We start from the raw sequence: 27,949 nt of genomic DNA, 5'->3' as shown, positions 1-27,949 counted from the left end.
TACCAATGAAACACAGACCCAATCAAAATCTAAGTGAGTAGTATTTTACTAATTCGTGTCGACAGAGGCACATTTGTGTACAGAAACTCGGTTTTATTAAAACATACTTTCGTCGTAAGGTTATCGTGGTTAGTTTTATTTCATTTCTTATAATACAGTGCACAATTTTCGTAAGGTTACCTTTAGTGTTGTTAAAACAATAGTAAACATGAGAGAGAAATTAATCATCAACGATATATGCGAATTCTCTGATGTTATCTATGACAGTATGACAATGCACGTGCAGTTTATTGATTACATGCATGTAGAAAACTTGTTCTGAGTTAAAGCTGTCAAACAAAGTTTGAAGAAGAATAAAATCTCACTACCACACGACAGCTAATGTAGAAAATACTTTTCTGACATATTATGGCATGATGCCCTCTCCCTACGCATCTTCGAGATGCATCTGCTGCCTGCTGTCTATTAAACCTGAACAGAACAAAATGTCACAGTAGTTAGACCTTTTTCCACATGCGACGACTTTGGGTTGCGAAGTGAAGGGAAGAATGTTCAAAGTTCCATGAGATTGACAACTTCAGCAGACAGCAGAATTGCGTTTTAAAAAATGTAGCACTGAATGTATTCGAACTCGCGACATCTTATCTACGCTACTAGCTGACACGTAGCTACAACAGCTCCAGAGCTCGACAACTATTCCTCCAGAACTTTTTGATTCCACAGCACTGTGAGATTATGCATATGGCCAGGTCTTGACTTCTGAGAGACAAACAGTTACAGCTTTCCTTTTGTTTTTTACTGAACGACGTTTTCTACAAACAGATAGCGCAATAGAATAGCTCAAGTGGAAAGGAACACTTCCTATTTAAACTTCTGCATCCTACACTGTTGGCAGTTCTGTGTAGGTGGCAGTTACGTGATTTTATTTCGGTGCTTACAAAATATAGAGTGGAATGTATGCACTGGGTAGCCGAGGCAGCTAGTTCATGGTGATTCGGTCAACCAAGTAAATGAATTTACTGAACATGGTGCAAATTACTACAGGACGCCTGTGTGTCAGAATTCTCATCCAGTGTGGCGCAACGGCGTTACGATAGAAAAATGAGAGAAGAGGATTTCGTGGTCTGTTGGACGGATGGTAGGTTGTTATACCTATGGTCTGGGTTGGATTCCCACTTCTGTCAATGACTTTAGATAGAGAGAGACAGAGTCCATTCTCTCCTGCCTACACCAAGTGAAGAAGATGTAATGGCAGTGTGGTCTGAAAATTCACATTAAAGATGATTTTCCTTCTCTACCAAGTAGACGGTAGGTTGAACCACAATAAAGTCTGGAGTGGCGACATGTAGAAACTCTATCACCAGTAACCATTCTTATACTAGTTATTTATTTCAAGTGACGAAACAAACGCTATGTATGGTCACAGGACACTTATTCCATCTTTTATCTGAGCTTCTGTATGTCGATAAGATTGGTTCTGAACTGGGAATGCAACTCAGACCGCCCTTAACGCGGAATTTGATCCCTTCGTGACAATACAGCTCGGCTACAATTTGTTGTTTCTTCAAAACTGCAGATTCCTCAACATCTCCACATATTACGCGTAAATGGGATCGAATCCTGGCCCGGCACTAAAGATTTATTATGTATTATCAAGCTCTAGCATGAGAACACCTATCTGCTGGTGGATAAGAATTTTGATTTTTAATGTATTTTCATTCGTTGTCAGCACTAACGATATCTGACGTTTTTAACTCCCAGTGAGACACAGAACTATTTGAGAGATCACTGTAAGTTCAAGATGTTATTCTGAGCAGCTGGTGGAGAAAAATTCGGTAGCTGACGTCTCTTTGTGTCTAGTCAACAACGGTATGTGTGGGGCTCTATTCCCAGTGAGCGCTGAACTCTTCGTCATATTATTTCTAGTTCAAACATGCTCACATATCACTGCTGGCGCAACAAACCCATATTTAACGTTCGTTTACTCTAGAATATAACAGCGATAGGTGCCGGGTAGGAGTCCTGGGAAGGGAAAAATTAATGTTTCGCCTCGTCATTTCAGTTAAAAGATCTAGCTACTGCCGCGAAAATCCGATATGTCACATTTGACTGTGCTTCGATAGCAATCCGATTAGGTTCTGGGTTCGAATCCGTGTCCAACACAAAGCTTTACCTCACGGCATTTCAAGTAAGTTACTTGTGAAGAAGCAATATTTAACATCTCTCGTAGTTCGTTAACAGGGACAATAGATGATGGGTAGGAATTCGCGTCTGTTAAACATGTTTGCGTTAGGCAATTTAAAGTTAATATTTGCTAACTGATACTGTCTAAAATCGAGGTATATCACTCTCTGCATGCTTAATCAGGAATGACTGTTAGTTTCCGTCAGTAACGAAATCTTTGCTTAGTCTGCATGAGCTGGGTTTGAATCCATATGCGGAACAAGACGGTTCGTCGTGTCATTTGAAGTTCATACATATTCTCAACTAGCTGCTCGTGAATAACTTAAATTTTTAATGTCATTTTGTGTTAAATAATAAGTACGGTATGTTACTTTGAAGAGGAAATCATGAATACGACGAACTGACTACGTGCATTACCAATCTGACGTAATAATGAGAGTGGTAACATTTCATGTATGCCATTTATTGTAATAAATGTGAGCTTACAAGCCTTAAGGACAGTCTTATGTGTGATAAGGTGTTCCCTGATATTTGTAGTACCGTGGTATTACTTTACGTCTTGAGTTATTGCGGTACAGAGCAGTGTTTTCTAGTGGTGACTTGTTGGAACCATTTACAATAGTCAAACGACTGTACCAAGGAGCGATTAGAGGACCTGCTAGACAGCTTTTTTTGAACAGGAGAATGTTCCTGTCCAATAATTTTTAGATTAGTTACAATAAGCTTACGCTGCAAGAGAACTCGCTTGTATTTTTCAATATGTGGTCTGTTGTCGGTTTGAAGGCCTTACATTGCAAAGGCAACGTAGTGCAACTCCACCGAGGGCTGTCTGGAGTAGGGTGGAGATAGCAATGTGAAAGTTGCGAGCTGTCGAAGACGATCTTCATATTCCTAATGCGATTAGGCCATCGTATACTCTTGACGAAGTTTAGCACCTGTGCGGTGAGTCAACCAATTTCAGAATTCATGTTGAGTAATCCTGCTAAATTCCCATAATATTGTCTTTTTATATTGATGAGTAATATGGATAGTCGTCACGTTTATGTGCCGTCTACAACGCAAATGTAATGTTACTACCCTAGGAACTAACCTGCAATACGTTTTGTATTTCATAATCGGAACTATCTGCATTAACCGTCATCAGAGCAATGTCAGGGAACAGAATGCAGCAGTGCCTTGGTACCTACTTGGGGACCTGCTTGAGTCGTGCTCTAAGGAAAGGGTAGTTGCTGGTTCACATTATATTACACTAGCGAGAAGTACCGACTTTTCCTTTTCTCTGCAAACATCCCGAACTAAATTCAGTAACTAAATGCTAAGAATATATTTGCATTGTGCCAACTCAAAGATCAATAGATATGCATATAGATATACATTTTTATATTTAAAGCCATTCTCGTTCTGCGTTGGAATAAACATCATTCATTATTTGATTGTTCTTCTTACGATTGTTATTGTCATTCTCTCACTCGCAAGAGTTTTCACGTTCCTATTTGGTATCGATGCACATGAAGAGTGGCTATGAAAGGAGGGAATACTGAATGTTACGTCATGCAGAATACACTCATTTACTTCTGCTCCTCGTGATCAACGCTGCAGGAGAATAGAGATACATAAAGTTGACAGTGTGAGGACAGACATGCTGCCGGCCGCGGTGGTCTCGCGGTTCTAGGCGCGCAGTCCGGAATCACGCGACTGCTGCGGTCGCAGGTTCGAATCCTGCCTCGGGCATGGATGTGTGTGATGTCCTTAGGTTAGTTAGGTTTAAGTAGTTCTAAGTTCTAGGGGACTGATGACCACAGCTGTTAAGTCCTATAGTGCTCAGAGCCATTTTTTGACAGACATGCTGGCACAACTCTGCAACTACACAGTGTTACCAGATAAAATGGTGCTGCGGAATCGAAAGTGTAGTACGGACTTTGCCACAATAGCAGACAGCTGCTAATTTCGGACCATGACCGTGGATTACACTTCGGTCAGTGCTGGTTAGAGTGTTGCAACTGTAAATGAAAGGCTTTGTTTGACAGTCTTGTGCTGATGCTGTCTGAATAAATTATGCCATTGGATAAAAAGCGGTTTAGTTTTGAGACCTAACCCACAAGGGGAGAAGGCACAGTGGTCTGCTTCAGGAATTCCAAGCAATAAAACACAAAAAGCAACCCAGGAAGGGTTCGAACAGCTACTTTCATGCAGAGACATGCATTTGGAATCTATTCATCGTTACGGGGTCAAACAAGAGGGTAACATTACTGAAACAATGATCAGGCTACTTAGTATATAAGAGAGCATACAGATTTCAAGGAGGAAACGTATGAAGACGCAGACTTCCTCGTTATCAATATGTGCGGCATATCTTTCGTGTTAACGAAAGTAATATCCCGGTTTAACTCTTCTTACGTCTCAAATGAAATGAATGCCATGAGGAATCGAATATTTGTTGACTGCGTCTCTCCTTGCTTCCATCCGTACCAACATATTTCTTCATTCTCGTGGTAATCATGACATTCTTTTTGTATGCTGCAAAAGATTGCACGTGGACAAATTCGACATAGAGGTGCAAAGCGTTTGGTATCTTACATTATATCCAATTCGAATAAGCTTCAGATGTATTTTTACTTACTTGAACGTTACGGAAAATTATCTCACATGCTTTATGTTGAATGAGAAACATTGTGTGACCCGTTTTGCTTTCCTTACGTTGAAATGATATAATGTCGGCGTCAACAGCCTTCTTCCACGCCGGAAGCTGAAACTTGTATCATTCTGGATTAATGATAATTGAATGTCTCAAACGTAGACATAGCCCACAAGGCGACGTCAGAAACCATCAGGGGAGAACGCCGCATAAAAACCAAACGTGCGCGCGCGTCTCCACTCAGAAGGACCGTATCGGAGAATCACGGCAAGCATTTCGCTGAAGAGCTGCCTCGTAAGAGAACCGAGAAATGGCAGCGTCGTAGCAAGTATTTGTCAACACTCTGATAGCGCATTTACTTCCGGGTGTAGGCCGGCGTTACCTCGCTAAATTCACTTGACATTCGTTTTCCACATCGAAGACTGGTACGATAGAATCCACTGTAAGATGAGACACTTAGAAAGTATAATTAATTTCTGGACTCCAAGAACGGTGTTCTTCACATAAGTAACACCTGTTTGTGTGTTTTAAGGTTGCGTTTTGAGGCTCAGGCAACATCGCAGTGACTATAGTCTGTCTGTGGTCGCCAGTGTGTCGTTAGCTCAGAGGTTATTCGTCATATTGTGGCTTTTCTAACGCGGGACATTCTGTATCGGAATACTCCCCTTTCATTATTAGTTCCGGGACGTGACTATTTTCCTCGGACAAAGACCAATGCTGTGAATTGGATTCGCGGACATGCCATTCACTACCTAGTTGGACAAACTGTAGACTCTGTACTCGATTTTTGGACATACCTCAACGACCGTCATTATGTCGTTGTCCGCCACCCAAAATACAGACAATTTTTCTCGAACTTCCTTGGGAGCGCTTTCCACGACCCGCCCCGCAGCTGGAATGTGTTAAGCCAAGAGTGAAGGAGGTTTCCAGTTTGAACCAATGAACATTTCTGAACTACTGAACGGAACACACCAATTTCGAGAAGATGTGACTCAACATATTACCAGCGGGGCGCAGAAGGCGTCTGATCAATTACACAACAAAAATAAACAAAACAAAAATCAAAATCAAAATAAAATTCAGAAAAAGGAAGATTTTGTTTTGCTTGTAATGATAGCCCTAACCTTGAATTCCCATATTTCCCCTGGTATATAGGCAGCTCTTGGGGTAGGTTTAATCAGGAGCCAACGCCTGAAGTGGACCAGATTTTTTTTTTGTTATAGGTTGAAAAGTGGCGGTGGCACTTAGTTTCTTTTTTATTGCCATTTTCCTAAGGGCTTTAAAATAAGAGAGAAAAAAGGGGTAATCGTCAAAAAAAGTAAAAGAAAAAAGCAAAATTAAAAAAAAGAGGTTCCCTTGTGCGTTGCGGTGGTCGTACTGTATGACATAGCAGTTCCAATCTCGGTGGAAGCCGCTGACTACAACCTTTTATTTTCCATTTTAATTGGTTCAAATGGTTCGGAGCACTATGGGACTTAACATGTGTGGTCATCAGTCCCCTAGAACTAAGAACTACTTAAACCTAAAGACATCACACACACCCATGCCCGAGGCAGGATTCGAACCTGCGACCGTAGCAGTCGCTCGGTTCCGGACTGCGCGCCTAGAACCGCTAGACCACCGCGGCCGGCTCCATTTTAATTAATGGAGTTGCAAACGGCTAGTAAAAATTCTTTATACGAAATCTGAAGAATGCCTTTAAACATCAATCTTCGTCCGATTCGACTTAGTAAATTAAGTTAATATCATGGATGTCTGTTTTGCAAATGCCAAGCTGCTTCACTGTAAAATAGATCCTGAAAAGATTCAAAGCGACTGTCAACGATATAAATTTGAGTTTTGTTCGTCATATAGGTCTAACATGTCAGAAGGTTGTTTATGAAGTGCACATGTTGATTAATATAGTTCCCCTCTTCTAAATTTTTGCAATAGCATTTAACTGTAGACGTTTTCTAACACCGGCGTTAGCAATTCCTTTCCGTTCTCTGAAACCTCCAAAACGACAAATTTTTCTGGTCTAAATCTGATGACCTTAACTATCACTTCCGATCAATATTAAATACTTCATGAACCCATACATGGAACTCCAAATGTGCAGTGTTCCTGCGCTGCTACTGAGCATGCATTGCAAGGCATTCACACAGTTTATCGCATAGAGTTACCACAAGGAATGAAACAAGAACTGTAATACACTTTACACCACAGACGCTCACCCCGGCTTGACGAAAACATCCGAACATTGACCAAAAGTTGCACAAATAATTGAGTTTGAAAGGAAAAGAAACGAGGTATGAAGCATTTATAAATTCATCGAATGTAGCGAGGTGGTTTAATTTCGTCCCAGTCTATAAAATTAATTTCGATGATGATGATGATGTTTGGTTTGTGGGGCGCTCAACTGCGTGGTTATCAGCGTCCGTACAATTATCCAATCTTTGCTCAGTCCAATTTTGCCACTTTCCTGGATGATGATGAAATGATGAGGACAACACAAACACCCAGTCATCTCGAGGCAGGTGAAAATCCCTGACCCCGCCGGTAATCGAACCCGGGACCCCGTGCTCGGGAAGCGAGAACGCTACCGCGAGACCACGAGCGGCGGACTGATTAATTTCGGGCCATACTCAGCTCTTGCCGATTAATGTAATATAATACCCGCCTACTAATCAGGGCGTCTGTCTCCGTTGCTTTTGAGCGTGAATGGAAATCGTAGAAATTTTCTGTGGAGCAACATTTAATAATAAAGCGTTTTAAATCATCAAAAGCGATGAGCGGGAGCAGGCGCTTTCGATAAAGAACGGGGGAGTGCAGCGCCGTTGCTGTCGCCACGGCCGCTGCCGGTAGCCAGCAAATGGATCCCGGAGCTTTGCCGCATACGGCGTCCAGAGGAGGACAGTCTGCAGGAAATCTGCCGCAAAATCGTTACTGGATAAAATTTTGATATCGGTGTGTCAGAAAGCGAAATAGATTGAATCTGCGCTACCATTACATTCACGTCTTCAGCATTCAGACAGAAGAGGCTAAAAAATGTTTCATGCCAGCTGCTCTCGATCCACCGACATTACAAACAGAAACAACGCACGCTACCGCTAGACCACAGGCGTAATCAGCTTCGTGTTTCTCTATCATGGGACAAGTTTTCCTCCAGGAAGTGCCGCAGTCTGCAGTGTTGCCAGATTGTGCAGATAACCGGACTTAGAGAATTAGCGAGTTGGCCAGTTTTATTGTCCCATGTCGCGATCGGCGCGGACTTAGCCTCTGAAGCGGCCGGCCGCCGGTCGAGTTTTATGTCAAAGAGTGTACAAGACATTTCCGTTCTCGGAAAATGTACTTTGTCTGCCATGTATCACTCATATGCGAACTGTGGCTTTCACTGAGCTAGCCGGCCGGAGTGCCCGTGCGGCTCTAGGCGCTACAGTCTGGAACCGAGCGACCGCAACGGTCGTAGGTTCGAATCCTGCCTCGGGCATGGATGTGTGTGATGTCCTTAGGTTAGTTAGGTTTAATTAGTTCTAAGTTCTAGGCGACTGATGACCTCAGAAGTTAAGTCGCATAGTGTTCAGAGCCATTTGAACCATTTTTTCACTGTGCTACAATCACGCGATTGTGAGAAAATGATTGGCCTTCATCGTTTGGCTTTCACATTCGGGACAATGTGCTATCAGCGACTCCATTCAATGCTAAAGACAGTGTAGCAAGCTTGCTGAAAGAACTCCCTGAACTCTTTTTCTGAAGGTTTAGACAATGCTTATAATTTTGTTGCACGTATTACTATGAAAGACAATGTTAAGCTGAAATTTTCCTGGGCTACAACTGTTCCCATTGCATTACAGGACAAAGTCGCTGCTGAACTTAAAGAATTGCAAGATAGCGGTGCAATTGCGCCCATTCAAGCTAGTCAGTGGGCAGGTCCACTGATTTTGCTCCCCAAACCTTCAGGTGGCATTCACCCCTGACTCTAAGTCTACAGTCAACCCACAAACTGTGATTTATACTTACCCATTGCCCGTCCAGAGGATCTCATGGACAGATTAAGAGCTGGTCGATCCTTTTCAAAAACTGATAGGAGCGATGCATATCTTCAAATACCATTAGATGAAGAATCTCAAAAAGTGTGTGTTGTGAACACTCATTTTGGCTTGTTTAAACATTTGCGTTTTTATTTTGGCAGTGCTTCTGCACACGCCTTTTCCCAATGGTATTTGGAACATCTGACTGCTCAGGTACCAAACTGTTCAAACTATTTGGATGATATTGTCGTAGCATGTCGTACACCTGAAGAACATATTGCAAATTAGCGTACTTTGTTTCGTGTGTTATCTGGTGCAGGAATAAAGAGTAGACTGGACAAGTGTGATTTTTTTAAAATCTGTGTTGCTGTTACTTCACCAAGGACACTGTCGGATTGTTCGTACGAAACAATTAGCGCGTCGACACGGTACTTGGCAGGCTATGGACACCCAAATAGAACTGATAACGTCACAGTGTCACGCAGATGCGGAACTTCAGTCCGCTCCTAGGCCGAGCGGTTCTAGGCGCTTCAGTCTGGAACCGCGCAACCGCTACGGTCGCAAGTTCGAATCCTGCCTCGGGCATAGATGTGTGTGATGTCCTTAGGTTAGTTAGGTTTAAGTAGTTCTAAGTTCTAGGAGATTGATGTCCTCAGATGTTGTCCCATAGTGCTCAGAGCCATCTGCTTGGCCTAAGTCACAATCACCATGGCAACGCGTGCACATAGACTTTGCGGGACCTTTTCGGAACACTCTTCGATTGATTGTGGTGGACTTCTATAGCAAGTTTCCCCTTGCTGTGCCAATGAAATCGAAGACGTCACGTAGCACGATTCAGGCGTTGTCCTCTATTTTGCCTCGAAGGTTTGACTGAAGTCATAGTGTCGGATAACGGCCCTCAGTTGAAGTCAAATGCATTCGAAATATTGTGTGAACGCAATGGCATACAGCATCTAACTAGTGCACCATTCCATCCGTAGTAAAACGCCAAAGCGGAATGTTTTGTCGGAACATTCAAATAGCAGATAGTCAAGCTACGCACCGCACGCACCAGGGATCAATCTTTGGAACTGCTTCTCGCCTCCTATCGTTCGCATCCACGAGATGGACCATTGCCGGCAGAATTGCTTCAGGGTCGCCTCCATCGGACACTGCTCCACCTGCTCCATCCTCCACAGCATACAGCTTCGAAGGAAGGCACAAGTATTGCTTCGCTCCGCATAATATTGTGTTTTACAGCGTTTTTAGCAGCAGCAGACGATGGGCGCGAGGTGAGGTGATTTGTCGGCTTGGCGCTTGCATGTACAGTCATGCTCAAAAGTATCCGAACGACCTGAATTGCATTACGCCTGATTCGCATAAAACCCACATAACGCAGCTGTCTAGCAGGTCCTCTAATCGCTCCTTGGCACAGTCGTTTGACTATTGAAAATGGTTCCAACAAGTCACCACTAGAAAACACTGCTCTGTATCAAATAACTCAAGATGTAAAGTAATACTACGATACTAAAAATATCAGGGAACACCTTATCACAGGTTGGTTGGTTGGTTGGTTGGTTTTTTGGGGGAAGAGACCAAACAGCGAGGTCATCGGTCTCGGGAAGGACAGGGAAGGAAGTCGGCCGTGCCCTTTCAGAGGAACCATCCCAGCATTTGCCTGGAGCGATTTAGGGAAATCAAGGAAAACCTAAATCAGGATGGCCGGACGCGGGATTGAACCGCCGTCCTCCCGAATGCGAGTCCAGTGTGCTAACCACTGCGCCACCTCGCTCGGTATCACAGGTAAGACTGTCCTTAAAGCTTGTAAGCTCACGTTTATTACAATAAATGACATTCCTGAAATGTTACCACTCTCATTATTACGTCAGATAGGTAATGCACGTAGTAAGTTCGTCGTATTCATGATTTCCTCTTCAAAGTAACATACCGTGCTTATTATTTAACACAAAATGACATTAAAAATTTAAGTTATTCACGAGCAGCTAGTTGAGAATATGTATGAACTTCAAATGACACGACGAACCGTCTCGTTCTGCATATGGATTCAAACTCAGGTCATGCAGATTAAGCAAAGATTTCGTGACTGACGGAAACTAACAGTCATTCCTGATTAGGCATACAGAGAGTGATATACCTCGATTTTAGACAGTATCAGTTAGCAAATACCAACTTTAAATTACGTAACGCAAACATTTTTAACGGACGCGAATTCCTACCCAGCACCTATTGTCCCTGTTAACGAACTACGAGGGATGTTAAATATTGCTTCCTAACAAGTAACTTATTTGAAATGCCGTGAGGTAAAGCTTTGTGTTGGACAGGGATTCGAACCCAGAACCTAATAAGATAGATATCGAAGCAAAATCAACTGTGACATATCGGATTTTCTCGGCAGTAGCTAGATGTTTTAACTGAAATGACGAGACGAAACATTAATTTTTTCCTTCCCAGGACTCCAACCCGGCACCTATCGCTGTTATATTCTAGAGAAAACGAACGTTAAGTATGGGTTTGTTGCACCAGCAGCGACATGTGAGCATGTTTGAACTAGGAATAATATGACGAAGAGTTCAGTGCTGACTGAGAATAGAGCTCCACGCATATCGTTGTTGACTACACACAAAGAGACGTCAGCTACCGAATTTTTCTCCACCAGCAGCTCGGAATAACATCTTGAACTTACAGTGATCTCGCAAATAGTTCTGTGTCTCACTGGGAGTCAAAAACGTCAAATATCGTTAGTGTTGACAACGAATGAAAATACATTAAAAATCGAATTTATTATCCACCAGCAGATAGGTGTTCTCATGCTAGAGCTTTATAATACATAATGAAATCTTTAGTGCCGGGCCAGGATACGAACCCATTCACGCGCAATATGTGGAGATGTTGAGGAATCTGGAGATTTGAACAAACAACAAACTGTAGTCGAGCTGTATTGTCACGAAGGGATCAAATTCCGCGTTAAGGGCCGTCTGAGTTGCATTCCCAGTTCAGAACCAATTTTATCGACATACAGAAGCTCAGATGAAAGATGGAATAAGTGTCCTGTGAGCCTACATAGCGTTTGTTTCGTCACTAGAAATAAATAACTAGTATAAGATAGGTTACTGGTGATAGAGTTTCTACATGTCGCCACTCCAGACTTTATTGTGGCTCAACCTAACGTCTACTTGGTAGAGAAGGAAAATCATTTTTAATGTGAATTTGAGACCACAATGCCATTATATCTTCTTCACTTGGTGTAGCCAGTAGAGAATGGAATCTGTCTCTCCCTATCTAAAATCATTGACTGAAGATGGAATCGAACCCCGACCATACATATATGAACCTATCATCAGCCCAACCGACCACCAAATCCTCTTCTCAGGGGGCTCATTTTTCTATCATAACACCGTTGTACCACACTGGCTGAGAATTCTGACACACAGGCTCCCTGTATCAATTTGCAGCATGTTCAGTAAATTCATTTACTTGGTTGACCGAATCACCATGAACTAGCTGCCTCGGCTACCCAGTGCATGCATTCATCTTTATTTTGTAATCACCAAAATAAAATCACGCAACTGCCACCAACACAGAACTGCCAACAGTGTAGGATGCAGAAATTAAAATAGGAAGTGTTCCTTTCCACTTGAGCTACTCTATTGCGCTATCGGTTTGTTGAAAACATCGTGCAGTGAAAAAGAAAAGGTATAACTGTTTGTCTCTCATAAGTATTGACCTGGCGATATGCATTATCCCACAGCGCTGTGGAATGCGGAAGTTCTGGAGGAATTGTTCTTGACTTCTGGAGCTGTTATAGCGTAGTGGTAAGTATCGCGCACGGTAGATAAGATGTCGCGAGTTTAAGTACATTCATTGCTATATTTCTTAAAACGCAATTCTGCTGTCTGCTAAAATCATCAATCTAATGGAACTTGTAACATAATTTCCTTCACTTCTCAACCCAAAATTGTTGTATGTGGAAAAAGGGCTAACTTCTGCGACATTTTGTTCACTTCAGGTTTAATAGACAGCCAGACACTAGATGCATCTCGAAACTTTTGTATTATGTATGGGTAGAGCGCATCGTGCCGAAATACGTCGGAAAAGTATTTTCTACATTAGCTGTCGTCTGGTAGTGGCATTTTATTCTTCTTCAAACCTTGTTTGACAGCTTTAACTCTGAACAAGTTTTCTACATGCATGTAATCAATAAACTGCATGCCCATTTTCAGACTGTTCTAGATGACATCAGAGAATTCGCATATATCGTTGATGATTAATTTCTCTCTCATGTTTACTATTGTTTTAACAACATTAAAGGAAACCTTACGAAAATTGTGACCTGCATTATAAAAAATGAAATAAAACTACCCACGATAACCTTACGACGAAAGTCTGTTTTAATAAAACTGAGTATCTGTACACAAGCGTGCCTATATCGTCACGAATTGGTAAAATAATACTCACTTAAATTTTGATTGGGTCTGTGTTTAATTGGGAAGCTGTGTCATACTCAAGAGGTATGCAAATGTGGCATTTCATAAATAAAGTTATGTATTCCTAGAAACCCAAAATTTGCTTGTCAGCAGCGGAAAGAGGCGTTACCTGTTGTGCAGCATTGTAAGTTTTTTCGCCATTGCACTAGAGCCGAAAGTATTTTCTTGCGATTTCCTTGTCGATGTGTGATCTGACTGCTTGTAGCTCAGAAGGGATAAAAACGCTACACTCAGTGAGATTGGAACTGCGAACCATATCAGACGCCTTTTCACAGGTAAGACCGTTACCACAAGGCTCGCGAAGAAGTATATGTCTTAGATTCCTCTTATGAGACCAATAGTGGCTAGAACTCGTAAACTGCTATTTGAAGGACGAGATCAGTTGCGATTTGCACGTGCAACGACTTTCCTGGGCTGAAAACCGTAAATTTACAATCTTTTGTTACACCTCAAGCGATAATAACTCAGATTATTCAACGGAAATGACAGGTAAAATCAAGTGAACTTTGAGGCTTAATTCCGTGCACACCAGGAAGTAACTCGTCGATCACAGAGTTGCCAAACATACATTGCCTTGTTGCCAAGTCTCAGTTACAATACCAGCAGGAAGTAGACGAACCGATGTGATCTTACAGCGGGCTGGGAAGTGACCATAGCTGGTGTCTCCAAGCCGCGGCTGCTACGGCCTGGAATACGTAATGCGTCTGATTCGCATTTCTGTAACTAGGTTTAGGGACTGGAGCGTAGTTACTAATAATACTCAGAACTGACTGCAAACTAATCATCATAAATCAGTATCTCTCACAGTTGTTTTTATATTTCTTTCGTAAGTGTACTCAAAACTAAGAAATTCATTCACAGACGTTTTCGTGCCTCGCCGATAGTCGAGCACAATAAACAAATTTAAAAAAAAAAGAATGTGTGTGTGTGTGTGTGTGTGTGTGTGCGTGTGTGTGTGTGTGTGTGTGTGTGTGTGTGTGTTGCCAAAAGGCAAAGAGATCTTACTGCCTTCCGATATACGTCGCTGTCAGTTCTTTCATATGATTTGGTCGACATGTTGTTGTTGTGGTCTTCAGTCCTGAGACTGGTGTGATGCAGCTCTCCATGCTACTCTATCCCGTGCAAGCTTCTTCGTCTCCCAGTACCTACTGCAACCTACATCCTTCTGAATCTGCTTAGTGTATTCATCTCTTGGTCTCCTTCTACGATTTTTACCCTCCACGCTGCCCTCCAATACTAAATTGGTGATTCCTTGATGCCTCAGAATATGTCGTACCAACCGATCCCTTCTTCTGGTCAAGCTGTGCCACAAACTTCTCTTCTCCCCAATCCTATTCAATACTTCCTCCTTAGTTATGTGATCTACCCATCTAATCTTCAGCATTCTTCTGTAGCACCACATTTCGAAAGCTTCTATTCTCTTCTTGTCCAAACTGTTTATCGTCCATGTTTCACTTCCATCCATGGCTACACTCCATACAAATACTCTCAGAAATGACTTCCTGACACTTAAATCTGTACTCGAAGGTAACAAATTTCTCTTCCTCAGAAACGCTTTCCTTGCCATTGCCAGTCTACATTTTATATCCTCTCTACTTCGACCATCATCAGTTATTTTGCTCCCCAAATAGCAAAACTCCTTTACTTCTTTAAGTGTCTCATTTCCTAAGCTAATTCCCTCAGCATCACCCGACTTAATTCGACTACATTCCATTATCCTCGCTTTGCTTTTGTTGATGATCATCTTGTATCCTCCTTTCAAGACGCTATCCATTCCATTCAACTGCTCTTCCAAGTCCTTTTCTGTCTCTGACAGAATTACGATGTCATCGGCGAACCTTAAAGTTTTTATTTCTTGTCCATGGATTTTAATACCTACTCCGAATTTTTCTTTTGTTTCCTTTACTGCTTGCTCAATATACAGAATGAATAACATCGGGGAGAAGCTACAACCCTGTCTTACTCCCTTCCCAACAACTGCTTCCCTTTCATGTCCCTCGCCTCTTATAACTGCCATCTGGTTTCTGTACAAATTGTAAATAGCCTTTCGCTCCCTGTATTTTACCCCTGCCACCTTTAGAATTTGAAAGAGAGTATTCCAATCAACATTGTCAAAAGCTTTCTCCAAGTCTACAAATGCTAGAAACGTAGGTTTGCCTTTCCTTAATCTTTCTTCTAAGATAAGTCGTAAGGTCAGTATTGCCTCACGTGTTCCAGTATTTCTACGGAATCCAAACTGATCTTCCCCGATGTCGGCTCCTACCAGTTTTTCCATTCGTCTGTAAAGAATTCGTGTTAGTATTTTGCAGCTGTGGCTTATTAAACTGATAGTTCGGTAATTTTCACATCTGTCAACACCTGCTGTCTTTGGGATTGGGATTATTATATTCTTCTTGAAGTCTGAGGGTATTTCACCTGTCTCATACATCTTGCTCACCAGATGGTAGAGTTTTGCGAGGAGTGGCCCTCCCAAGGCCGTCAGTAGTTCCAATGGAATGTTGTCTACTCCGGGGGCCTTGTTTCGACTCAGGTCTTTCAGTGCTCTGCCAAACTCTTCACGCAGTATCGTATCTCCCATTTCATCTTCATCTACATCCTCTACCATTTCCATAATATTGTCCTCAAGTATATCGCCGTTGTATAGACCCTCTATATACTCATTCCACCTTTCTGCTCTCCCTTCTATGCTTCGAACTGGGTTTCCATCTGAGCTCTTGATGTTCATACAAGTGGTTCTCTTATCTCCAAAGGTCTCTTTGATTTTCCTGTAGGCAGTACCTATCTTACCCCTAGTGAGGTAAGCCTCTATATCTTTACATTTGTCCTCTAGCCATCCCTGCTTAGCCATTTTGCGCTTCCTGTCGATCTCATTTTTGAGACGTTTGTATTCCTTTTTGCCTGCTTCATTTACTGCATTTTTATATTTTCTCATTTCATCAATTAAATTCAATATTTCTTCTGTTACCCAAGGATTTCTACTAGCCCTCGTCTTTTTACCTACTTGATCCTCTGCTGCCTTCACTACTTCATCCCTCAAAGCTACCCATTCTTCTTCTACTGTACTTCTTTCCTCCATTCCTGTCAATTGTTCCCTTATGCTCTCCCTGAAACTCTGTACAACCTCTGGTTCTTTCAGTTTATCCAGGTCCCATCTCCTTAAGTTCTCACCTTTTTGCAGTTTCTTCAGTTTTAATCTACAGGTCATAACCAATAGATTGTGGTCACAGTCCACATCTGCCCCTGGAAATGTCTTACAATTTAAAACCTGGTTCCTAAATCTCTGTCTTACCATTACATAATCTATCTGATACCTTTTAGTATCTCCAGGGTTCGTCCATGTATACAACCTTCTTTCATGATTCTTAAACCATGTGTTAGCTATGATTTAGTTGTGCTCTGTGCAAAATTCTACCAGGCGGCTTGTACTACTGTAGTAGGTGTGGGCTTCGTATCTATCTTGGCCACAATAATGCGTTCACTATGCTGTTTGTAGTAGCTTACCCGCATTCCTATTTTCCTATTCATTATTAAACCTACTCCTGCATTACCCCTATTTGATTTGGTAGACATGACCTGTTTCTAATTGTGTATGACAGACAATGTTTTAGAAAATCAATTGTTTTCCTTTGCAATAAACAGAAAGATTTTCATTCTAAGCTATCCAAGTACAAAATTTTCGCAATATTAGTTCAAATTTAATATTCGCTTCTATAATGTAGGAAAGTATTTCACAGTTGCAAAACTCGCAGCTGACTCACTGACCTTACACTTAGTCGCTGACCATAAATTCTAGCTCAGAGTGACACCAGATTAAGTAACCTAATGCAGCGAAGACTGTTGGCCAGTGCTCTTACTCATCGGGAATCACGCAATTCACTCATTGGGCTCCATAAGTACACTTTAACAGTAATTTCTGTGTGTATGCAATGCATACGGATTAGAATTTAGTGGTGTTCCTTCTCCACTTCTGTATATAATAAGCCTGACCTAAACGGGCTTTTTATCATTACAGGCCCTGTGCAGTGCAACATCATACTGACAACAGTAATGTGTTTATACTGACAACCTGACTTTTCGCTTTACCTGATTTTGTAATAATTTAAATAAAACAACATGACCTTCCAGTGGGAGACATTTCGTCCCCCTTTTCCTTCTGTGAAATTTGTCAGTAAGCTTTTTGCCTTCCAACCAGTGAAATGCGGTAGAGTACGGCCGGTAAATGATTCACAAACCACGATTTAGTGCCGGTAAGACGATTTATTTAAACGTCACAAGACTGTATATAGGTGCAATCGATTTCGAGGTGCAAACTGTTTGTTATCTTACTTTTGTGACAGGTGGGAATAAGTGATTTCCAAAGACTTTTTATTGTACTGAAATAATCTTTTGCCACAAAGTAAAAAGGTAAGTGTTTTATTCGTATCTATCTGTAATCGTGATGGAAGATTATACACCTGAATGTTTGACACAACTGGTAGGAGAAAACGCTGCATATTAACCAAACCCTGCGCCTCCTCTCGGTATCCTCCTATGACACGAGCACGGGATTCTCCTCGCTTACCGCTACAGAGCTGTTCCTAGCACATCTGAGAATTGGCAACATCGTCACAAACATTAGGCAACACTGTGACAGTGCAATCACTTCCGCGTATGGTACTGAATTGACTCGCTAAATTCACTTGATATTCCCTTTCCATTTGAATGACTCGTGCTATATAATCCTTATGTAAACTAAGACACTGAGGCAGAAAATTCAATTTTTTGCCTAAAGAAATGCTATTCTTCACATAAGTGACAACTTTTATTTTCTTTCACGATGCGTTATGAGGCTGAGCGACAAATACCATGACGAGAGTGGCGTGCAGGCAACAGTGTGTCTGTAGCCCGGTGGTTCCGTCCGTGTCTCGGGTTAGAACGGCTCAATCAGTCGTCAGTTCTCACCGTGGTAGGGGCCAGCGTATGCGAGCTATTTTTCTGATGCATTTTATGGAGCTGCGAATTTCCAGAAAAAATTCTGTATCGAAATCGGAAGAAAACATTTACACATCAAATCTTCTTGGTAGTTCGACTCAGTAAGTTGTGTTAATGGTCATAGATCTTGGCTTTGTGACTGCCAAGCTGCTTCGCAATACTAGCGTCTCTGAAGAAATTCGAATCGACCATCAGCGATACGAATTTCAGTATCGTTCTTCACTTAAGACTCACATGCCAGGGTGATATGTATGAAGGAAATGAACCTCTTGATTACTATAGGGCCTCTATGCTAAATTTCCACCGTAGCAATTAGGAACTCCCTGCAGACATTGGCTAACAGCGGCTCTAGCAACTTACTTTTTCTCTGGGTAGCTTCAAATGTGGGCAATTTTGTCGCCTTAAATCCAATTGAATATTTTAAATATCACTTGTGAACAGCGTTCACTTCTCCATTAATTAAGGTATAGACCTCAAAACAAGCAATTTGCCTGAGTAGCTATAGAGCAGGTTCTGATAGGTATTGACACAATCTTTTGCATTCATTTACCATAGAGAATCAAAGAAAGAAACGAAACACATTACATTGCATTTACTCTCTGTGCCTTGACTAACACATATGAATCCATGACAATAATAAATTATTTGAGGAACCTCCCGTGAAAGGAGAAAGAACAGAATGTGACGTTTTAATTGTAGTGCACTGGATCAGAAACAATGAAATTAATTCTGTGCCACATTTATGTATTGCATTCTAGTACAATAAAATAATCATCAAATTAAAACGGTTTTGTGCCTCCTTTGCTATCAAGAGTGAAACACAAATCGTAGACAGATTTTATGGGTCACCACTCAACAACATTAAAGCATTTTACATGGTCGAGAGTGCGGAGTGGAGCAGACGTTGTCGGCAAAAGGCGAGACAATGCAGTGCCTCAGCCCCCACCGGTAGGCAGTAAATGGGTTCCAGAGAACTCTGACGCATGCGGTGTTCAGAGGCAGATGGTCGGCAAAGAAATCTTTCGTTAAAACCTTGTTGGACCAATTTATTATTACCAGTGTGACAGAAAGCTAAATCTATTGAAGATTCTCTTGAATTACACTCACAGCTTCAGCACCGAGAGGAAAGGGGGGATAAAAACTTTGTCGACGTGTGCTTTTAGTTACCAGACGTCGTATTAGCTAGTCTCGCGTTTTACCTCAAGCCTACGGTCGTAGTCAAGAATAAAGTACTAAGACGGAAATCAAGACTTCCTCTGGGATGTGCCGCAGTCTACAGTGTTGCCAGATCGAGCATATTGCCGGACATAGGATTCTGAGAGGAGCACGACTGTATTGCCCACCTTACGTGAACGACTCGGCGGTCAATTTTTTTGCTCTAAGACTGTATCTACAACACACATTGCGCGCTGAAGACCCAGAAGAATTAAAAAACAAAAGTAGTTTATGAGAGCAAAGTTAACTATAGCGTTCGAAGTATTCATAGTATTGTATACGTGTGTGTAAATGCCTTCCAATTCCCACTCAAGACAAGGATACACAGTCTAGCTTCGATATTATAAATTCGCCTCAGTTTGCGGATGAACTCAGAATTAGGTTGATAATCATTTTGAATATTTAGCAGTACTGTACCCATTGGTGTTAAACTCGTTTCCAACCAATGATTCCCACAGATGCAGGAACATTACTTGTGATACCTCATAGACAAACTACTTACGCAGTGCTATCAGACGAAAAGATCAACCTGACACAAACTGTGGGAAGTTTGTTTTACAATCTTCGTAACTGGATAATGAGCTTTTTCCTATTTGAGACGTCTGTGAACGTTGCTGCTTGAAATGATTTAGGACGAAACTAAATTCCTTCAGCTACGACAATGTTTAAAGAAATCGTCTTAACGGCACTAAATCGTGGTTTGTGAACCGTTTAACGGCCGTACTCTGCAGCATTTCGCTGGCTGAAAGGAAAAAAGCTTACTGACAGATTTCACAGAAGGAAAAGAGGGACAAAATGTCTCCCACTGAAAGGTCATGTTGTTTTATTTAAATGATTACAAAATCAGGTAAAACGAACAGTCAGGTTGTCAGTATAAGCACATTACTGTTGTCAGTATGATTTTGCACTGCCCAGGGCTTGTAATGACAAAGGGCCCGTTTAGGTCAGGCATATTGTATACAGAAGTGGAAGAGGGAGCACCACTAAATTCTAATCCGTATGCATTGCATACACACAGAAATTACTGCTACAGTGTACTTATGGAGCCCAGTGAGTGAATTGCGTATTTCCCGGTGAGAAAGAGCACTGGCCAACAGTCTTCGCTACATTAGGTTACTTAATCTGGTGTCACTCTGAGCTAGAATTTATAGTCAGCGACTAAGTGTAAGGTCAATGAGTCGGCTGCGAGTTTTGCAACTGTGAAATACTTTCCTACATTATAGAAGCGAATATTAAATTTGAGCTACTATTACGAAAATTTTGTACTTGGATAGCTTAGAATGAAAATCTTTCTGTTTATTGCAAAGGAAAACAATTGATTTTCTAAAACATTGTCTGTCATACACAATTAGAAACAGGTCATGTCGACCAAATCATATGGAAGAACTGACAGCGAGGTATATCGGAAGGCAGTAAGATCTCTTGTTTTTTGGTTTGGTTGTACTCGATAGCCATTTCTAGGCGCAAGTAAATGAAGAAAGGCAGCGCGTTTTTTTAATCAAGTAACGTCTTCATCAATTACTTTAGTTTTAAAGTAATCTGCGAGTTATTACTGATGGTTGATATTAACATGAAAGGGATTCCGTAGACAGGGAGAGAACTTGTTATTGGGAAACTACTTCTATAATCACCAAAAGGCATCAAATGATCAAGTACAGTGTTCCAGCAGCGGTATGAAGAAAATGATAGTAATAATGACGCTAATAATCGAATTATACGGTAACTTCACACTTCCCAGTGGATTTTCTCGAACTAAGAAATTTCCTGAATTTGTGAAAATTTCAAAATGGCTTCACATCGAGCCTATGATGCCTAGAAGAGTCTTTACATCCTGCTGACATGAGAATAGCATAATCTCCGCTTCAGAAGTTTTCTTCTACTTAACCATTTAATAGTCTCGCGTTTTTTCACCGTTATTAATTTTGTAAGCTAAGCACATGAACTGTTACAGCACACGCCTGGGGCTGGGAAATGTGGTCACAATGGTCTGGCGGAACGAACTATCACAGGTGCAATGCATGGGTTTAGGCATTTACTTTTAAGAGGCACAAACAGATTTACTTTACCCCCGGTAACATCAAGAGAAAGACGTTATAATCCAGAATCAGCATTAAACATCACGTTCCTTCGTTACCAACTGGTCAGAGCCGGTTTAAGTTGGGAAATGACGTAGCGGAAGTCATGGTAAACAGAAATACAGTCGCCAGTAAACTTACTTACATTAGAAAATTTTATTTTATTAGATGAACCGATAGCCATTTAAAGGAACAGCACTCTTATTTTACTTGTACTTGACTGAACTACAGACGTTGAAAAATTTGGTGCTGGACTGTGATTCCAATTCGTATCTGCCCTTCCGAAGATCTGAATCTCTCGGAACAGTATAGTTCAAACATTTTGTTCCTTTTCTCAAGACTACAGTCTTCTCTAGGTCTCCCCCAAAGGTAAGTATATGGGTCCGAATCCTGATCCAGTATAAAATTATTCATAATTTCATTTCAAGCCCTATCACGTGCACACCGGCCTGTTAGTGAAAATTAACGTGCATTTTTAATGTCTGTTTATGTGCTGCCAACAATCGCAATAGGTGTCGTTATTTCTGGTCAAACACGCGCACATCTTGCTATTGGTGAGTAAGCAACTGATACTTAAGCTATATTCGTGGATCCACGGTAGGTGAGCAGTTCGATTGTCGCTTGGGCACAAAAGTTTGTATCCTTATTTTAGAGTCAAGCATCTAGCAGCTGGTCAGAAAAACCGATACGTAACATTTGATTTTACTTAGACAATCCGATTACGTGTTGGGTTCATATCTCCGTCACAGAACTTCACATTATGCACTTCATCTTTAAATGCATGCAGACTTTGTTACTTCAGAATAGTGGTATATCAGACATCTTTCCTGGTTAGTTAACAGGAACGAAAGGGTTTTGACAGAAGTCCCGGTTTATTACAAAAACTGCTGTCTTTTATTTTCAAGTTTAGATTTGGTTACTGGTATTGGCAAACACGTCGGTAATTCATGACTCTTCATGGCTAGTCATCAATATGATATGATTAGATTAGATTACAATACATTAATTCTTGTTTCATAGATCATGAATACATTATTTCGTAATGTTGTGGAACACGTCATTTTAATGAAAGATTTCTTTACATACCATGATTCAATTTCTTTACAATTTTTTACTCTCTCTCTCTCATTCTTTTTGATTTTTATCATTCTCTCTCTCTCTCTCTCTCTCTCTCTCTCTCTGTCACACACACACACACACACACACACACACACACACACACACACACACACACACACACACACACATATTCTTTTTTTTATTTTATTTGTTTGTTGTGCTCGACTATCGGCGAGGCACGAAAACGTCTGTGAATGAATTTCTTAGTTTTGAGTACACTTACGAAAGAAATATAAAAACAACTATGAGAGATACTGATTTATGATGCCTAGTTTGCAGTCAGTTCTGAGTATTATTAGTAACTACGCTCCAGTCCCTAAACCTAGTTCCAGAAATGCGAATCAGACGCATTACGTATTCCAGGCCGTAGCAGCCGCGGCTTGGAGACACCAGCTATGGTCACTTCCCAGCCCGCTGTAAGATCACATCGGTTCGTCTACTTCCTGCTGGTATTGTAACTGAGATTTGGCAACAAGGCAATGTATGTTTGGCAACTCTGTGATCGACGAGTTACTTCCTGGTGTGCACGGAATTAAGCCTCAAAGTTCACTTGATTTTACCTGTCATTTCCGTTGAATAATCTGAGTTATTATCGCTTGAGGTGTAACAAAAGATTGTAAATTTACGGTTTTCAGCCCAGGAAAGTCGTTGCACGTGCAAATCGCAACTGATCTCGTCCTTCAAATAGCAGTTTACGAGTTCTAGCCACTATTGGTCTCATAAGAGGAAGCTAAGACACATACTTCTTCGCCAGCTTTGTGGTAACGTGCTGACCTGTGAAAAGGCGTCTGATATGGTTCGCAGTTCCAATCTCACTGAGTGTAGCGTTTTTACCCCTTCTGTGAAAGAGCTACAAGCAGTCAGATCAAACATCGACAAGGAAATCGCAAGAAAATACTTTCGGCTCTAGTGCAATGGTGAAAAAACTTACAATGCTGCACAACAGGTAACGCCTCTTTCCGCTGCTGACAAGCAAATTTTGGGTTTCTAGGAATACATAACTTTATTTATGAAATGCTACATTTGCATACCTCTTGAGTATGACACAGCATACCAATTAAACACAGACCCAATCAAAATTTAAGTGAGTATTATTTTACCAATTCGTGACAATAGAGGCACGCTTGTGTACAGATACTCAGTTTTATTAAAACAGACATCCGTCGTAAGGTTATCGTGGGTAGTTTTATTTCATTTTTTGTAATGCAGTTCACAATTTTCGTAAGGTTTCCCTTAATGTTGTTAAAACAATAGTAAACGTGAGAGAGAAATTAATCATCAACGATATATACGAATTCTCTGATGTCATGTAGAACAGTCTGAAAATGGGCATGCAGTTTATTGATTACATGCATGTAGAAAACTTGTTCAGATTTAAGGCTGTCAAACAAGGTTTGAAGAGAATAAAATGCCACTACCAGACGACAGCTAATGTAGAAAATACTTTTCCGGCTTATTTTGGCACGATGCGCTCTACCCATACATAATACAAAAGTTTCGAGATGCATCTACTGTCTGGCTGTCTATTAAACCTGAAATGAACAAAATGTCGCAGAAGTTAGCCCTTTTTCCACATACGACTATTCTGGGTTGAGAAGTGAAGGAAATTATGTTACAAGTTCCATTAGGTTGATAATTTTAGCAGACAGCAGAATTGCGTTTTAAGAAATACACTCCTGGAAATGGAAAAAAGAACACATTGACACCGGTGTGTCAGACCCACCATACTTGCTCCGGACACTGCGAGAGGGCTGTACAAGCAATGATCACACGCACGGCACAGCGGACACACCAGGAACCGCGGTGTTGGCCGTCGAATGGCGCTAGCTGCGCAGCATTTGTGCACCGCCGCCGTCAGTGTCAGCCAGTTTGCCGTGGCATACGGAGCTCCATCGCCGTCTTTAACACTGGTAGCATGCCGCGACAGCGTGGACGTGAACCGTATGTGTAGCTGACGGACTTTGAGCGAGGGCGTATAGTGGGCATGCGGGAGGCCGGGTGGACGTACCGCCGAATTGCTCAACACATGGGGCGTGAGGTCTCCACAGTACATCGATGTTGTCGCCAGTGGTCGGCGGAAGGTGCACGTGCCCGTCGACCTGGGACCGGACCGCAGCGACGTACGGATGCACGCCAAGACCGTAGGATCCTACGCAGTGCCGTAGGGGACCGCACCGCCACTTCCCAGCAAATTAGGGACACTGTTGCTCCTGGGGTATCGGCGAGGACCATTCGCAACCGTCTCGATGAAGCTGGGCTACGGTCCCGCACACCGTTAGGCCGTCTTCCGCTCACGCCCCAACATCGTGCAGCCCGCCTCCAGTGGTGTCGCGACAGGCGTGAATGGAGGGACGAATGGAGACGTGTCGTCTTCAGCGATGAGAGTCGCTTCTGCCTTGGTGCCAATGATGGTCGTATACGTGTTTGGCGCCGTGCTGGTGAGCGCCACAATCAGGACTGCATACGACCGAGGCACACAGGGCCAACACCCGGCATCATGGTGTGGGGAGCGATCTCCTACACTGGCCGTACACCACTGGTGATCGTCGAGGGGACACTGAATAGTGCACGGTACATCCAAACCGTCATCGAACCCATCGTTCTACCATTCCTAGACCGGCAAGGGAACTTGCTGTTCCAACAGGACAATGCACGTCCGCATGTATCCCGTGCCACCCAACGTGCTCTAGAAGGTATAAGTCAACTACCCTGGCCAGCAAGATCTCCAGATCTGTCCCCCATTGAGCATGTTTGGGACTGGATGAAGCGTCGTCTCACGCGTTCTGCACGTCCAGCACGAACGCTGGTCCAACTGAGGCGCCAGGTGGAAATGGCATGGCAAGCCGTTCCACAGGACTACATCCAGCATCTCTACGATCGTCTCCATGGGAGAATAGCAGCCTGCATTGCTGCGAAAGGTGGATATACACTGTACTAGTGCCGACATTGTGCATGCTCTGTTGCCTGTGTCTATGTGCCTGTGGTTCTGTCAGTGTGATCATGTGATGTATCTGACCCCAGGAATGTGTCAATAAAGTTTCCCCTTCCTGGGACAATGAATTCACGGTGTTCTTATTTCAATTTCCAGGAGTGTATATCAGTGAATGTACTCGAACTCGCGAAATCTTATCTACCGTGGTCGATACTTACCACTACGCCACTAGCTAACACGTAGCTATAACAGCTCCAGAAGTCAAGAACAATTCCTCCAGGACTTCCGTATTCCACAGCGCTGTGGGATAATGCATATCGCCATGTCAACACTTATGAGAGACAAACAGTTATACCTTTTCTTTTTCACTGCACGACGTTTTCAACAAACCGATAGCGCAATAGAGTAGCTCAAGTGGAAAGGAACACTTCCTATTTTGGTGATTTCAAAATAAAGACGAATGCATGCACTGGGTAGCCGAGGCAGCTAGTTCATGGTGATTCGGTCAACCAAGTAAATGAATTTACTGAACATGCTGCAAATTGATACAGGGAGCCTGTGTGTCAGAATTCTCAGCCAGTGTGGTACAACGGTGTTATGATAGAAAAATGAGCCCCCTGAGAAGAGGATTTGGTGGTCGGTTGGGCTGATGATAGGTTCATATATGTATGGTCGGGGTTCGATTCCATCTTCAGTCAATGATTTTAGATAGGGAGAGACAGATTCCATTCTCTACTGGCTACACCAAGTGAAGAAGATATAATGGCATTGTGGTCTCAAATTCACATTAAAAATGATTTTCCTTCTCTACCAAGTAGACGTTAGGTTGAGCCACAATAAAGTCTGGAGTGGCGACATGTAGAAACTCTATCACCAGTAACCCATCTTATACTAGTTATTTATTTCTAGTGACGAAACAAACGCTATGTAGGCTCACAGGACACTTATTCCATCTTTCATCTGAGCTTCTGTATGTCGATAAAATTGGTTCTGAACTGGGAATGCAACTCAGACGGCCCTTAACGCGGAATTTGATCCCTTCGTGACAATACAGCTCGACTACAGTTTGTTGTTTATTCAAATCTCCAGATTCCTCAACATCTCCACATATTGCGCGTGAATGGGTTCGTATCCTGGCCCGGCACTAAAGATTTCATTATGTATTATCAAGCTCTAGCATGAGAACACCTATCTGCTGGTGGATAATAAATTCGATTTTTAATGTATTTTCATTCGTTGTCAACACTAACGATATTTGACGTTTTTGACTCCCAGTGAGACACAGAACTATTTGCGAGATCACTGTAAGTTCAAGATGTTATTCCGAGCTGCTGGTGGAGAAAAATTCGGTAGCTGACGTCTCTTTGTGTGTAGTCAACAACGATATGCGTGGAGCTCTATTCTCAGTCAGCACTGAACTCTTCGTCATATTATTCCTAGTTCAAACATGCTCACATGTCGCTGCTGGTGCAACAAACCCATACTTAACGTTCGTTTTCTCTAGAATATAACAGCGATAGGTGCCGGGTTGGAGTCCTAGGAAGGAAAAAAATTAATGTTTCGTCTCATCATTTCAGTTAAAACATCTAGCTACTGCCGAGAAAATCCGATATGTCACAGTTGATTTTGCTTCGATATCTATCTTATTAGGTTCTGGGTTCGAATCCCTGTCCAACACAAAGCTTTACCTCACGGCATTTCAAATAGGTTACTTGTTAGGAAGCAATATTTAACATCTCTCGTAGTTCGTTAACAGGGACAATAGGTGCTGGGTAGGAATTCGCGTCCGTTAAAAATGTTGCGTTACGTAATTTAAAGTTGGTATTTGCTAACTGATACTATCTGAAATCGAGGTATATCACTCTGTATGCCTAATCAGGAATGACTGTTAGTTTCCGTCAGTCACGAAATCTTTGCTTAATCTGCATGACCTGAGTTTGAATCCATATGCAGAACGAGACGGTTCGTCGTGTCATTTGAAGTTCATACATATTCTCAACTAGCTGCTCGTGAATAACTTAAATTTTTAATGTCATTTTGTGTTAAATAATAAGCACGGTATGTTACTTTAAAGAGGAAATCAGGAATACGACGAACTTACTACGTGCATTACCTATCTGACGTAATAATGAGAGTGGTAACATTTCAGGAATGTCATTTATTGTAATAAACGTGAGCTTACCTGTGATAAGGTGTTCCCTGATATTTTTAGTATCGTAGTATTACTTTACATCTTGAGTTATTTGATACAGAGCAGTGTTTTCTAGTGATGACTTGTTGGAACCATTTTCAATAGTTAAACGACTCTGCCAAGGAGCGATTAG

The sequence above is a fragment of the Schistocerca americana genome, chromosome 1 (genome assembly GCF_021461395.2).
Source record: "Schistocerca americana isolate TAMUIC-IGC-003095 chromosome 1, iqSchAmer2.1, whole genome shotgun sequence".
Lineage (NCBI taxonomy): Eukaryota > Metazoa > Arthropoda > Insecta > Orthoptera > Acrididae > Schistocerca > Schistocerca americana.
Note: the sequence above shows the minus strand (reverse complement) of the source record.